This window comes from Bufo bufo, chromosome 3, assembly GCF_905171765.1.
Source record: "Bufo bufo chromosome 3, aBufBuf1.1, whole genome shotgun sequence".
Taxonomy (NCBI): Eukaryota; Metazoa; Chordata; class Amphibia; order Anura; family Bufonidae; genus Bufo; species Bufo bufo.
Genome location: NC_053391.1, coordinates 590,560,793 through 590,576,410, shown reverse-complemented (window position 1 = coordinate 590,576,410; position 15,618 = coordinate 590,560,793). Strand labels below are relative to the sequence as shown.

The window sequence follows — 15,618 nt, the reverse complement described above, 5'->3', positions numbered from 1 at the left end:
ATTATTACATGTGTATAAGAAAGACAGCAAACAAGGAAATAAATGAAAATAAAACTCTGTTTATTTTTGCACAGAGTACTTAAGGAAACATTTTTTTTCAAATAACATAATCAAAAAATATGCATCACAAATGACAAATTAAGATAACGACCGGGTGAACCTGGTGCAGCCTGAAAATGAGACCCATGGTAGGTGCTTTGAGAAGGAGGGATAGAGTGCTGGGATGTAGCAGCTTGGGAGGCGGAGGGGCCAGGATGGCCATATGTAGTATCGCCATACGGTTGCCTGTATGGCCTACTTTGTGGCCCATAATGATCCCTACTTGTAGGGTATTGTGGCGGCCCCTGTGGTACTTGGGAAATTGGCTGGGGCCCAGACATGTGCCCATACAGTATGTTCTCCAATTTTCCATGCCAAAAAATATGTCTGACGGATCATGAGAAGGAATGGCAGCATCCACAACAATGCTGAGAGCAGCCTCAGTTCTCAGCAAAAGGTGTGGTGGCACACTCCTCAAATGATGCACCAGACTTTTTGCAAAATGTTCCAAATGGTCCTCCTGCATGGGGCGTCTTCTGGGCCGGCTGCTTATGGACAAAGTGGGGGGGGAACCCTGTCCAGAGGTAGCGTCTCGTGTGGCTGTTGATGTGCTTGTCTCCACACTTTCTGCAGGTGGCCCAGATGTAGTGTCCTCCTCACAGGTGCTTGAGTGCTGTGGTGCAGACTCATCACCTTCCTCTTTAAGTTTGTCCCCCGTTCTAACAATAAAAAAAATAAAATAAAAAAAAATTAATATATGAACACACTGTTGTAATTAAATGAGTCATTAAAATACATTTACCACATAGTACTACAGTAAAGAGGACCTTAGCGCACATATTTGCTCAAACAGATGCAGATTTCTTAGAAGTCTTAGGATCGAGACATGGTCTTGAGAGGGGTGTAGTTTAATAAGTACAGCACGCTGTCTAGTCCCCAGATGATGGGGGCACAGACATATTGGACATATTGAGCTAAGCCAACTCTGTATGAACCTGGCTAGATCATTCCCCCCAAATTTCCAAGTTTCAATTTCTCTACTCCTATAATACATAGTAATACCTACAAAAATAGTTATTACGTTACATTCCTCATATGTCTACTTCATGTTTGGATCATTTTGGGAATGCCATTTCAGTTTTTGGGGACGTTACAAGGCTTAGAAGTTTAGAAGCAAGTCTTGAAATTTTTCAGAAATGTTCAAAAACCAAATTTTTAGGGACCAGTTCAGGTCTGAAGTCACTTTGTGAGGCTTACATAATAGAAACCACCCAAAAATGACCCCATTATAGAAACTACACCCCTCAAGGTATTCAAAACTGATTTTACAAACATCGTTAACCCTTTAGGTGTCCCACAAGAGTTAATGGCAAATGGAGATAAAATTTCCAAATTTGGTATTGTTGGCAAATTTTCTATTTTAATCCATTTTTTCCAGTTACAAAGCAAGGGTTAACAGCCAAACAAAATGCTATATTTATTGCCCCGATTCTGTAGTTTGAAGAAACACCCCATATGTGGTCTTAAACTACTGCACGGGTACACGGTAGGGCGTACAGGGAAAGGTGCGCCGTGTGGTTTTTGGAAGCCAGATTTTGCTGGACTGGTTTATTTACACCATGTCCCATTTGAAGCCCCCTGATGCACCCCTAAAGTAGAAACTCCATAAAAGTGACCCCATCTAAGAAACTACACCCCTCAAGGTATTCAAAACTGATTTTACAAACTTTGTTAACCCTTTAGGTGTTGCACAAGGGTTATTGGCAAATGGAGATGAAATTTGAGAATTTCAATTTTTGGGCAAATTTTCCATTTTAATCCATTTTTTCCAGTAACAAAGCAAGGGTTAACAGCCAAACAAAATGCTATATTTATTGCCCCAATTCTGTAGTTTGCAGAAACACCCCATATGTGGCCGTAAACTACTGTACGGGCACACAGTAGGGCGTAGAGGGGAAGGTGCGCCGTTTGGTTTTTGGAAGGCAGATTTTGCTGGACTGGTTTATTTACACTATGTCCTATTTGAAGCCCCCCTGATGCACCCCTACAGTAGAAACTCCATAAAAGTGACCCCATATAAGAAACTACACCCCTCAAGGTATTCAAAACTGATTTTACTAACTTTGTTAACCCTTTAGGTGTTGCACAAGAGTTATTGGCAAATGGAGATGAAATTAGAGAATTTCATTTTTTTGGCAAATTTTCCATTTTAATAAATTTTTTCCAGTAACAAAGCAAGGGTTAACAGCCAAACAAAATTCTACATTTATTTCCCCGATTCTGTAGTTTGCAGAAACACCCCATATGTGGCCGTAAACTACTGTACGGGCACACAGTAGGGCGTAGAGGGAAAGGTTCGCCGTGTGGTTTTTGGAAGGCAGCTTTTGATGGACTGGTTTATTTACACTATGTCCCATTTGAAGCCCCGCTGATGCACCCCTAGAGTAGAAACTCCATAAAAGTGACCCCATTTTGGAAACTACGGGATAAGGTGGCAGTTTTGTTGGGACTATTTTTAGGGTACATATGATTTTTGGTTTATCTATATTAAATTTTTGTGAGGCAAGGTTACCAAAAATATAAATTCTGAAATTTCATCTCCATTTGCCTTAAACTGTTGAGGAACACCTAAAGGGTTAATAAAGTTTGTAAAATCAGTTTTGAATACCTTGAGGGGTGTAGTTTCTTAGATAGGGTCGCTTTGATGGAGTTTCTACTCTAGGGGTGCATCAGGGGGGCTTCAAATGGGACATGGTACCAAAAAAAAAGGCCATCAAAATCTGCCTTCCAGAAACCATAAGGCGTAGCTTTCCTTCTGTGCCCTGCCGTTTGGTCATACAGCAGTTTACGACCACATATGGGGTGTTAATGTAAACTGCAGAATCAGGGTAATAAATATTAAGTTTTGTTTGGCTGTTAACCCTTGCTTTGTTACTGGAAAAAAAAACTGATTAAAATGGAAAATTTGCCAAAAAATTGCTGTTTTGGTATCGTTTTTATAAAAAAATTTGACCGTGTTCATCTGAGGGGTTAGGTCATGGGGTATTTTTATAGAGCAGATTCTTACGGACGTGGCGATACCTAATATGTCAACTTTTTTTTATTTATTTTAGTTTTACTAAATAATATTTTTGAAAAAAACATTTTTTAGTTTTAGTGTCTCAAGTCTGAGAACCATAGTTTTTTATCCGATTGTCAGTGGCTAAATTGGGGAAGGGGAATATAAATTTAGTACTCCATGGAAGTGTGGTACTCCCTAAAGCAACCGTCAATGCAGAGGCCCGGATGATCGGGGCATGTGTCACACTGAGTAGTGGTGTCCTTCCATATCCCCCTCCTGTGACACACTCTGCACTTTTTTTGGGTCCGTCCCTTCTTTCCAGGATGGGGGACCACACCTGGAAAGTGTTGGCCAGGGACGATCCGGGCGCCTCCAGTTCTCGAGGTACTCTGGCCTGCTCTTTCCCGGTCAGAAAAGATCAGGGCCTTGAGGACTGCCTCATAGAACTGAAGGAATATCCCTGTGTTGCCAGCGCTCCGCGACAGTACAAAAGAGTTGTACAAGGCAACCTGTACCAAGTAGACCTCAACTTTTTTGTACCATGCCCGGGTTTTGCGCATGGCATTATATGGCTTGAGGACTTGATCAGAGAGTTTAACTCCTCCCATATACTGATTGTAGTCGATGATACAATCGGGCTTGAGGACCGTTGCCGCGGTACCTCACACAGGAACAGGACCGTTGCCGCGGTACCTCGCACAGGGGTGATGCCGTTACCGTGAATTGTGGACAGTACAAGGACATCCCTCTTGTCATTATATTTGACCAGCAACAGGTTTCCACTGGTAAGGGCACGGGCCGCACCCCTGGGGATTGGTACCTGGAGGGGGTGGGTAGGAAGGCCGCGTTCATTTTTCCGCACGGTCCCACAAGCGGACGTGGATCTGGCGGCAAGGGACAGGAACAAGGGGATACTAGTATAAAAGTTATCCACATACAGGTGGTATACCTTATCTAGCAGTGGGTCCATAAGGTCCCACACAAGTTTCCTGCTAACACCCAGAGTGGGGGGACATTCTGGGGGTTGAATACGGGAAGCTCGCCCCTCGTACACACGAAACTTGTAAGTGTACCCTGAGGTACTCTCACAAAGTTGTTACAGCTTCACGCCATACCTCGCCCGCTTTGAGGGAACATACTGGCGGAAAATGAGTCTCCCCTTGAAAGCAATGAGAGACTCATCAACCGCGACCTCCCTTCCAGGTACATAGGCCTGCACAAATTTGGCCCCAAAGTGATCGATGACGGGCCTGATTTTGTACAGGCGGTCATAGGCAGGATCACCTTGGGGGGGGACATGCTGCATTATCTGCATAATGCAGGCATTTCCGGATGGCCTCAAACCGGGTACGTGTCATGGCCATACTGTAAAGTGGGGTCTGATAGAGGACGTCCCCACTCCAGTAATGCCTGACACTAGGTTTTTTGACTAGGCCCATGTGCAGCACGAGGCCCCAAAACGTCCTCATCTCGGCTGCACTGACCGGAGTCCAGCCACCGGCCCTAGCCAAAAAGGAACCCGGGTGTTGAGCAACGAACTGTTGGGCGTACAGCATGGGTGTCAAACATAGGGGAGTGTGTGTGTGCGTGTGTGTGTGTGTGCGTGCGTGCGTTTCAAACTTTATTTGGTGTGTGTGTGTGTGGGGGCACGGGTGTTCACAAACTTACCCTAAACCAAACAGACAAAAATAAAAAGGGCAAAAAATGTGAAAATATTTTAAAATAAAAACTCGCTGATGAGCTGTCCAAAGCTGATCAGCGGTGGGGTGTGCGATGCGCTAACAGTGGCTGGAAGCTAAGAGTGCCGGCCACAGTCAGCGTACGCAGAAAAAAAAAATAATGCTTGCGCACAAAAAAAAAGTTGGGGGGGGGGCAGGGGGGCAAGCTGCAGCCCCCCTGGGGGGGGTCTAGGGTCACACAGCTGTGCTGTGGACCCCAGACACCCGATTTAGGGTGATGCAATCAAAAACTTCCACTAACTTTCCCTAAATATCCCTGCCTAACCTAACCTGTCCCTAACCTTTCCCTAAATACCTTGCAGGTGGTACACAGATGGGGGGTGCTGGACACAGATGGTGTTGCTGGGGCACAGATGGGGGTGCTGGCTGATGATCTCTGCAGATGTAATTTGAACTGCCCGCCCGCCCAGCCGACCAATGAGAGCCGATCCTAAGAGGTGATCTCACTATCACCTCTCAGGATCGTAGGATGGTGATTGGTGGTGTATTATTACACCACCAATCACCATCCTGTTCCGGGTTATCGGGTCCCCAGAGACCCGAATAACCCGGAAACGCAACAAACCCGGCGCATTGTCCCAGGGTGCCTGCTCAATGCACCCAGTTCCGATCACTGACCGCCGTGCGGCGGTGATCGGAACTACTCAGGACGTACAGGTACGCCCTGTCTCCTTAAGTACCAGGACATCAGGGAGTACCTGTACGCCCTATGTCCAGAACAGGTTAAAAGAGAACAATTAAATACATAATACAGCAAAAAAATGCATATAGTGGTAGCAGTGCAGGAATATACTGCGACAAGCATAAAACCACCATCCCTCCAACACTAATAACTCCTTTGCGCAGTCAATGTAAAGATTGCTCATCATCCTCTCTCCTCTCCTGGTCAGTATTTGCTTGCTTTATGCCTATTATAATCCATTGCCCATTGTTTATGTTTACATCTATGGTAACACACTTGTGGTGTACTTGGAGGTTCCTGTGGAGACTCCATGTCTAACATATGCAATGACATTGCAATGGGTAGGATTAGGTATTTTGGCATAAGGTCAAGGTCTTAGATTTGCCCACTATTTATACTTTTATATGTGATTTCTACACAATATTTCTATTTATTGTTGGTGTGCAATCTTTACATTGACTGCGCAAAACAAACTGTAGAAGTTAGCATTGTTGGAGGGATGGTGGTTTTATACTTGTCGCAGTATATTCCTGCACTGCTACCACTATATGCATTTTTTTGCTGTATTATGTATTTAATTGTTCTCTTTTAAATAATAAAGATTGAGTTTATACTATATGTGTGTAATAAATATTTGGTTATCTGTTTGAGTGACACACATATTCTACTATTGACATCAACGTATTGGTTGTTATTCAAGTTAATTTATAGTGGAGTCGTTTCATTTTTGCATATCCATACTTGCAGACAGACCTTGTTGTAGTGCATATTCCAGATGGCCATAGGTGAATGAATGAATTTATCTATTTTTTTTTTTTTTTTTTTAGCTCAATACAAGTTTTTATTAATGGCACCAATACATTGCTGATATTCATGCTGTGAAGGAACAGTGTTCTTAATGATTCATTCAGACCCTATTCTCCCACTTACAGGCTATTGTATAAATTGTACACTCATGATGGGCCATAGAAAATCCTTGACATTAAGTGGGGAGCAAGTACTTAAGGTTGCAAATTTAACGTGTTAGGCCTCATGCACACGACCGTTGTTGTGTTCCCTTCCGCAAAATGGGGTTCCGTTGTTCCGTGATCCGTTTCCGTTTTTGTTTCCATGTGTCTTCCTTTATTTTTAGAGGATCACCAGATATGAAGGAAAGTATAAAAAAGTCTAAGTCAAGTTTGCCATGCAAATGATAGAAAAAAACGGACGCGGATGACAATCTTGTGTGCCTCCGCGTTTTTTCACGGTCCCATTGACTTGAATGGGTCCGCGAACCGTTTTCCGTGAAATAGGACAGGTTATATTTTTTTGACGGACTGGAAACACGGATCACGGACGCGGATGACAAATGGTGCATTATCCGAGTTTTCAACGGACCCATTGAAAGTCGCGAAAATGGAACAACGGACACGGAACACAACAACGGTCGTGTGCATGAGGCCTTAACCTGAGAAAAGTTAAAGTTGTCAAGTCCATCAGATGATTCAGAATGCATGTACAGAGCTCACAGCTTGTCAAGGAAGTTATCCAAGGCTGAAACACCCTCTTTAAGACCCTTTCGTTTACGGGTCTCTGCAACAACCTGGCTTGGCCTTGTGGTGTTGTCAAAAGGATCACCAGGAAGAATCTGCCAGTGATCAAACACACACTGAGGGAAGGCTTGGCCGCCAGTATTTGATCGTATATCTGCAGTGAATCCGAATGATTCATTGACAGGTAAAAAAGCTTTAACAATAAACATTGGGGTGCCAGCAACTTGGGATTCTTCAAACACATGTCCACGCTTCCTGTTTAAGACACTATAGATTCCTCCAACCACTTGTTCAAGGCACTGGATCTCTACAAGATAGATTGGTTCCATCAAGCGGGGTTGTGCTGTTAATACACAGGCATAGAGACAGCGACGGGCAGTGGGAATTATCTGTCCACCTCCTCTGTAAATGGCATCAGCCTGAAGGGTCACATCATGCACATCAAAACAAACAGCCCTCATGTTCTCTTCACATAGAACACCCTCCTTTGTAGCCCAGTGGAAGCATGCCACTACACTGTCCTTTATTTCATTTAAGTACCGGACTCCTTTTGTGACACTAGTGAGGATATTTGGCCCAGTTCCATCAGGACCAAAGTACCAGATCTTTCTTGCTTCGGTGACATCCCATTCATATTTCTCAGCCAGATAACGTGCCCTAGTCTTAAGCTCTTGACGAGATGAAACATCTCCCTTGTCGATGTCCTCATCTAAACCATCAGGAAAAGGACGAGTCTTCATGTAGAGACGGTTGTGCTTGTTAGGAGACTTTGACAAGCACAACTGGTTGGACTCCTCACTCACTGTCTCACGGTAAGACACAACTGGATCAGATTTCTTGATTGGAATGCAAGCATGGTCTTCTTCTAGATCTTTTAGACAGATTTATAAATGCAGTTCACCAGCTCCAGCAATTATGTGTTCTGCAGACTCCTCAATGATACACTGCACCATAGGGTCAGACTTTGCCAGACGCTTCAAGCCTTCTACAAGTTTTGGAAGGTCGGCAGGGTTCTTTGCTTCCACAGCAACACGGACAACAGGGCTCACACTGAACTTCATAACACGCATGTTGTGTGCATGTTCAAAGGTAGTCATTGTTCCAGTCTTGTAAAATTGAGTAAGATGTCGCACTAAGAACACTCAAACGACACCAGGTGCTCCTGTAAATTGAGGCCACTCACTCAATTTAGAAAAACATATACGTATATAGGTGAACAGGGCACTCAAGGATAGCTGCGACCGTGTATTTTAAGCAAAGATGAGCTTTATTGATAATATAAATATATTTGATGCATAAAACAATCAAGAATACAGTAGAATAAATAGGTTATTAACAAATAAATATAATGAATATTCGACAGAGCAAAGACTATTATTCGATTAATCAGCAAATATTCAATAGTCCAATATTGTAAATCTTGGATCCAATGATTGTGAACATCCAAAGACTTGTTTGCAATAAGTCTATTCGTTTTTTTACTTTCATATTGAGACAACAGTCATATGCTTTGCAGTTATTCAAATAGTCGCGGCGGCGTCCCGCCAAAGCGACGTGAATGGCAGCAACTCACTGCTGAAAAGCTTGCAAGCGAATTAAGTCCATTACCTTTGTATCGACCAAGTGTTCGTCCGAAATAATCACAAGAGCCTTCAAGTGTACTTACTCCCAGGATCTGCCTTTAGATATTTGTAGCAGTATTCAATCAGGAGATTAAAGCCGGCTCTCTGTTCGGTTATGGTCGATTTAATGGTAAGGTAGGTTTTTCAGTACAAAGATGGGGTGTAGCACCAGACGCGTTTCGGGGTCCAACCCCTTCCTCAGTGGTATGCTTCACCCCATACATAACCCCTCTTTTATACTGGATGTTACTTGTTTAACTTGGTCTCAATCCAATCTTCATTTCCTGTCTGTCGGTACTCAGGTGTTCCACATTGTATCACAATCACAAAGAGAGATGTCAGATGTGGAAACTAAAAAATACTTTTGCTGACTTTTGCAATACATCATATTTCTGCAATTTCACCCAGTTATATACTTTAAATTTCTACATCCATTGATGCAAAAAACGCATCTGGACACCATGCGTTTTTAATGCGGTTTCCATGCGTTTTTCGCATTTTTACTTAAATAAAGGTACATATTGCCCATCAACAATATATATTAATTTTAAAACATTGAGAACAATATCAAATACCATTTCTGTCTGTGATACTCTGGTATTCCACATTATATCACAATCACAAAAAGAGATGTCATATATGGAAACTAAAAAATAAAATGTCATATGTGGAAACTAAAAAATGCTTTTGCTGGCTTTTGCAATTCATCACATTTCTGCAATTTCACCCAGTTATATACTTTAAATTTCTGCATCTATTGATGCAAAAAACGCATATGGACACCATGCGTTTTTGATGCGGTTTCCATGCGTTTTTTTTTTTTTTGCATTTTCACTTAAATAAAGGCACATATTGCCCATCCACAATATATATTAGTTTTAAAACATTAAGAACAATATCAAATACCACTAAAAGTCTCTATTACAACTTTAAAAGGGAAATATAGACAGGATTATAATCTACCAAATGACTCCTAAATAAATATGTTAAAATGCACAAATTCTATAAAACTGTCAATATAGACATAAAAGATATAAAAATGATTAATGTAATACGAGGGATGTGTTATGGGGGGCGCCCACGTCTAGAGGAAAAACCGACTGTAATATAAACAGTCAGTTAAACGTCGAAACGTCGGCGCCCACCAATTACTTATAAGAATCCAAAGAGTTCAAACTCTGCATTGAGTCCTCTTGGTATCAGAGTATCGAATTCAAAGATTCGCTTGGTTTCAAGTCTTGACATCCTTTCAATATGGTTGCCACCTCTCCATTCTTTCTCCACTTTATCAATGGCTAAAAACCTCAAACCTGAGGGATCCTGATTATGTGTAATTTTAAAGTGGTATGATAGCGAATGGTTCTCAAATCCCTTCCGTATATTATTTATATGCTCCGAAATACGTTTTTTTAAAGATCTTTTAGTTCTGCCTATGTATAATAATTTACACGGGCATTCCATAGCGTAAATAACATTCTCTGAATTGCACGTTAGACAATCCTTTATTGGATGACGATGATTATTATTAATGGACACCAATTCGTTGGTTCTTTTTTGGAAAGATGTTAGTTTGCAGTTCCTACAGGTACCACACCTAAAGAAGCCCTGTAGACCTATCCAACTTGAAATGGTGGATTCCCTATTTAATTGTTTTTTCACCGTAGGGGCCACTTTTATACTTAAATTAGGTGCCTTTGTAAAGGTGATTTTTGGATTTACCGGCATTAAGGTTCCTATAATCTTGTCCTTTTGTAACAAATGCCAATGTTTGGTCACAATTTGGTGTATTTTTTTATAATCGTCACTAAAGGGCAAGATTAAACGTAATATTTCTTGGGGAGGGTCCACAGATTGTGTCTTCTCCCCAAAAAAGGATTTCCTATCCATATTGTTAACTTGCTCCAATGCTTTATCCAAAATTCCTGTGGGGTAGTTCTTCTCCAAAAATTTATCTCTCATCTCGTCAACCTCCAACTTATATTGGGTTTCCAATGTGCAATTCCTCTTAATTCTTCGGAATTGTCCTTGTGGGATATTTGATAACCAGCTAGGCAGGTGACAACTGTTAAATAAGATGTAACTGTTTTTGGCGATAGGTTTAATGAAAGTACTGCATACTATATCTTGATTCACAATGCTAATATTCAAGTCCAGGTATTCTACTTTTTCCTGGCTTGTTACCCCTGTGAATTTGAGGTTTCTATCATTAGAATTAATATCTTTGAAAAATAATTGTAGACTCTCATTACCACTTTGCCAAACAAACAGGATGTCATCAATATAGCGTTGCCAGAGCACCAGGTCCGTCCCCAGCTTGGGCTGTATGATCTGCCGTTCCCACTCTGCCATAAACAAATTGGCATAGCTGGGGGCGAACCTGGTGCCCATGGCGGTCCCCTGTGTTTGTAAGTAAAAATTCCCCTCAAAATTAAAATAATTGTGATTTAAAATGAAGTCTATCCCTTCAATTATAAACTCAATTTGTTCCACTCCTAGTCTACCTTCCAATGTAAGTTGGGACCTAACAGCCTGTTTGCCCTTATCATGCTCTATTATTGTATATAGAGATTGTATATCCAAGGATCCCATAATCCAGGTGTCCTTAAATTTCAATTTCTCCACTATTTGAATAATTTGTGTGGTGTCTTTTGTATATGACTCTATTTTTTGAACCCTGGGCTGCAACATTTGATCTATATACTGAGATAAATTTGACGTAAGGGATCCTATTCCTGACACTATAGGTCGGCCTGGAGGATTTTCTTGGTCCTTGTGTACTTTTGGTACACAATAAAACATAGGTATACGCAGAGTTTTATTCAATAAAAATTTGTGTTCCTCATCTGTTAAAAGTCCTTTCTTATAACCTCTATTACAAAATGCTAAAAGTTCTAAATAAAATTGGTTAGTAGGGTCACTTGGTAGTCTACAGTATGTATTTGTATCCTGTAACTGTCTGAGACATTCTGTGTTATATTTCTGAATGTCCTGGATCACAATGGATCCTCCCTTATCCGCTGGACGTATTACTATATTTTCCTCTTTCTGTAAAGTTTTTAGAGCTTTTATTTCATCATTTGTCAAATTATTCCGTCTATATTTGGTGCTATTCTTTATTTTCCATATATCGCTTTCTACACATTTTTTAAAACTTGCCATTTCGTGACTGATCTCGTTTCTTGGGTATTTCTTGGACCTATTTTTACAAGTTGTATGTACATATTGGTCGCCATTATCGATATCTCTTGTAACTGGATTTTTAAGGAAATACTTTTTAAGGCACAAACGCCTTATAAACTTCTCCACCCCTATAAACGTATCAAATTTGTTAAGGGTGATTGTGGGGGCAAATTTCAGACCCTTATTCAATAGTTGTTTTTGAGATTCTGTGAGGGTTGTAGAGCTCAAATTAATAATAGAATCATTTTCTATTGGCTCTTGATTTATCTGCGGTGCCCCCTTTTTCTTCCTTCCTCCTCTCCGTATTTTGGTCTGTCTCCCTCGTACGATTTTATCCTTTTTGGGTAATAAGGTTGTTGATAGTGATTCTGCTGTGCAGTGTAGTGTTCCTGATGAGGGACGTGATGGCGTTGTGATTTGTCTACTTGTTGGTGATATGGTATATGAAATGTTTGAGGCCTGTTCCTCAAATTGTATTGATGGTCCCCCAGGTGATTGGTATTGTGTATTTGTGATTCTTCTTGTTGTGGTATGTGTCTTGTCCGTGTCCTGTGGTGTGGTGGGGTCCTGTCTAAAAAAACCTGCCTCTCTTCAAGTGCTTCAAACCGATTATGTGTTGGTATTGTGTATTTATTCAAATTATGTGGCCTTTCTCTACTCAGCACATCCTGTGATTCCTCTAATATTGTCCCTATATTTACAGTGTCTATATTTGTGTTTTCATTAGTGATTAAATTTTGCCCATTTTTAGGTATAAAATGTAACTTTTTAATTTTCTTTTCCATTATATCTTGCTCTACTTTATCAAGATTATTACATAATTTAGATTGCCAATAATTATATTCATCATTTTTAGGCAATTTGCCCATAATTATTTTCATCTCATTAATTTTATCTGTAACATCACTCAATATTTCTTTCCTCCTTTTCATGATCAGCTCTACTAGGGAAAGGGAGTATTGGTGAAGCAATTTGTCCCATTCAGTATTAAATGTGGGACTTTGGAGATCCTGAGCAGGGGATTTAGTCAAGGTCAAGCCTTTTGGGGCTTTACCACATTCCACAAACCTGCACAGTGTTTTGATCTCCCATCGCTGTCTTAGTTGCTTCACCAATAAATTTTCTAATTCCCTAAATGTGTTTTTCATCATCATATCATTTTCCACATTAGTCTCATTTTGGTTAAACATGAAATTCTCAACTTTCAACCTTTTAGTTTCTACATGGTCCCAGATATCCATGGTGTTTAAAGTATCTTGTGCAGACGTCATGAGCGGAAAGGTATAAATGTAAAATTGAGTAAGATGTCGCACTAAGAACACTCAAACGACACCAGGTGCTCCTGTAAATTGAGGCCACTCACTCAATTTAGAAAAGCATATACGTATATAGGTGAACAGGGCACTCAAGGATAGCTGCGACCGTGTATTTTAAGCAAAGATGAGCTTTATTGATAATATAAATATATTTGATGCATAAAACAATCAAGAATACAGTAGAATAAATAGGTTATTAACAAATAAATATAATGAATATTCGACAGAGCAAAGACTATTATTCGATTAATCAGCAAATATTCAATAGTCCAATATTGTAAATCTTGGATCCAATGATTGTGAACATCCAAAGACTTGTTTGCAATAAGTCTATTCGTTTTTTACTTTCATATTGAGACAACAGTCATATGCTTTGCAGTTATTCAAATAGTCGCGGCGGCGTCCCGCCAAAGCGACGTGAATGGCAGCAACTCACTGCTGAAAAGCTTGCAAGCGAATTAAGTCCATTACCTTTGTATCGACCAAGTGTTCGTCCGAAATAATCACAAGAGCCTTCAAGTGTACTTACTCACAGGATCTGCCTTTAGATATTTGTAGCAGTATTCAATCAGGAGATTAAAGCCGGCTCTCTGTTCGGTTATGGTCGATTTAATGGTAAGGTAGGTTTTTCAGTACAAAGATGGGGTGTAGCACCAGACGCGTTTCGGGGTCCAACCCCTTCCTCAGTGGTATGCTTCACCCCATCCATAACCCCTCTTTTATACTGGATGTTACTTGTTCCAGTCTTCACCAAAAACTGGTCCACTCCAACTAAGCCAACAATGTTGCCACAGGTACATCTTCAATGGGCTCTACATAACGCCCCATCATCAGAATAGTTCTCTGAATGGGCTTGAGGTAAAGATCCTCTTTCTTTCCAGGGGTAAAGTTTGGTACTATGATTCTAACTTTTAGGCCAGTAGACACAACACCAGAGAACACTCGTCCAAAAGCATAGAATCTACCCTTATCAGTTGTGGGCACCATCTTTGATATGTGCATCATCAATGGTCCTTTAGGATCACAATTCTTAATGCCCATGGCGGCTTCATCATCAGGAGGTCCCTCATACAAAAGTTCACAACGGTACTTCTGAGCAGTCACAGGTAAAGGCAGATGGATGGTGATCATTTGAAGCAGAGCGTCACCAGCAGGAAGCCAGCGTCTCATAACAGCCTTAAGCAAAGGTTTTCCCTTCTTATCCTTGTCTTCACTGTCTAGCTTAATGTCCAGTTTCTCAATCAGCTTTGCAGTCTCTTCTTTCTTGAAGTTCATGATGGCATCAAAAACCTTGGAAATTGGGTCCAGGATTAGCCAACTGAAGGTTCTTGGCAGCTTTTTGCCATCAGCATTTGTGGCGGATTGCTGAATTTGCCATTAGATGGGTCAAAATACCTGTTACCCCATAGCTTTTTCATCATGTCTTCCACTTCCTTTGCCCGATCTGATGGTGACAATTGTCCTTCTCCCTTTGAAGCAAACTTTGCTACGTACATCTCAGCAAACTGTTTCAGGGTAAAAGCCCAGCCATGCAACCCAGAGCCAAAGCCAACAGTACCAAGAACTGGGTCAATCATTATGTTCCCCATTGGGCCAGTTTCTCCCTCACCGTAAGTGGAAATGATTACATTCACATTTTCGACAATACGTTGGAAGGTCTGGAACAGCTCCTCTGGTTAAAGCTGGAGTTCCAGAAGAGCACGATCCATTTTATTTATCAACACAAGGCGGATACGCTCTGCAATAGCCTGGCGGAGCACAGTCTCAGTTTGTACACACACCCCAGAGATGAAGTCAACAACAACTAAATCTCCATAAGTAACACGGAGAGCAGCAGTGACTTCAGAGGAGAAGTCAACATGGCCAGGAGATTCGATCAAGTTGATGAGAAAACCAGTGTCATCTTTGCTTTGCTTGATGAAGGCTAAGTCATTTTCTGAAAGCTCGTAGAATAGGGAGATGGCCGTAGACTTGATGGTGATGCATCGTTCCTGCTCATCCTTGTTTCACCAGCATGAGCAGAGGCAATAATGCCAGCCTTACACACCAGTGAGTCTGTCAGGGTGAACTTTCCATGATCCACATGGGCTATGACAGACATGTTGCGGATATTTGCCTTTTTGTCCTTGATGGCACGGATCTGGTCAACCGTGAAGTTCACCATTCTGGCGGATGGCGGTGGATTCTCTTCACGGGAAAAGGCCGGAGTGGACTGTCTGCCTCACAGCAGACAAACAGGAGGAAGAGCATTTATCTAGGGTTTTATCAGGGTTTTTAACGGTCATTTTCAGACTTGCTGAATGGGTACATTGTACAGGTCTCATGAAGGGATTTGTAAGTAGTTTTTTTGTCAGATGAAGACCAGAAACCAATGACTTTAGTCCCAGTGTGAGCTCAGAATTAATAGTTGAGGGCCCCCTATCCAGCCCACTTTACACAATGAAGGG

At 41.3% G+C, this 15,618-nt stretch overlaps 1 pseudogene; it reads right to left on the bottom strand.

Annotated features, from left to right (window-relative positions):
- Positions 1 to 6,968: 6,968 nt before the first annotated feature.
- Positions 6,969 to 15,410, bottom strand: LOC120996131 (annotated as a pseudogene).
- Positions 15,411 to 15,618: the final 208 nt, after the last annotated feature.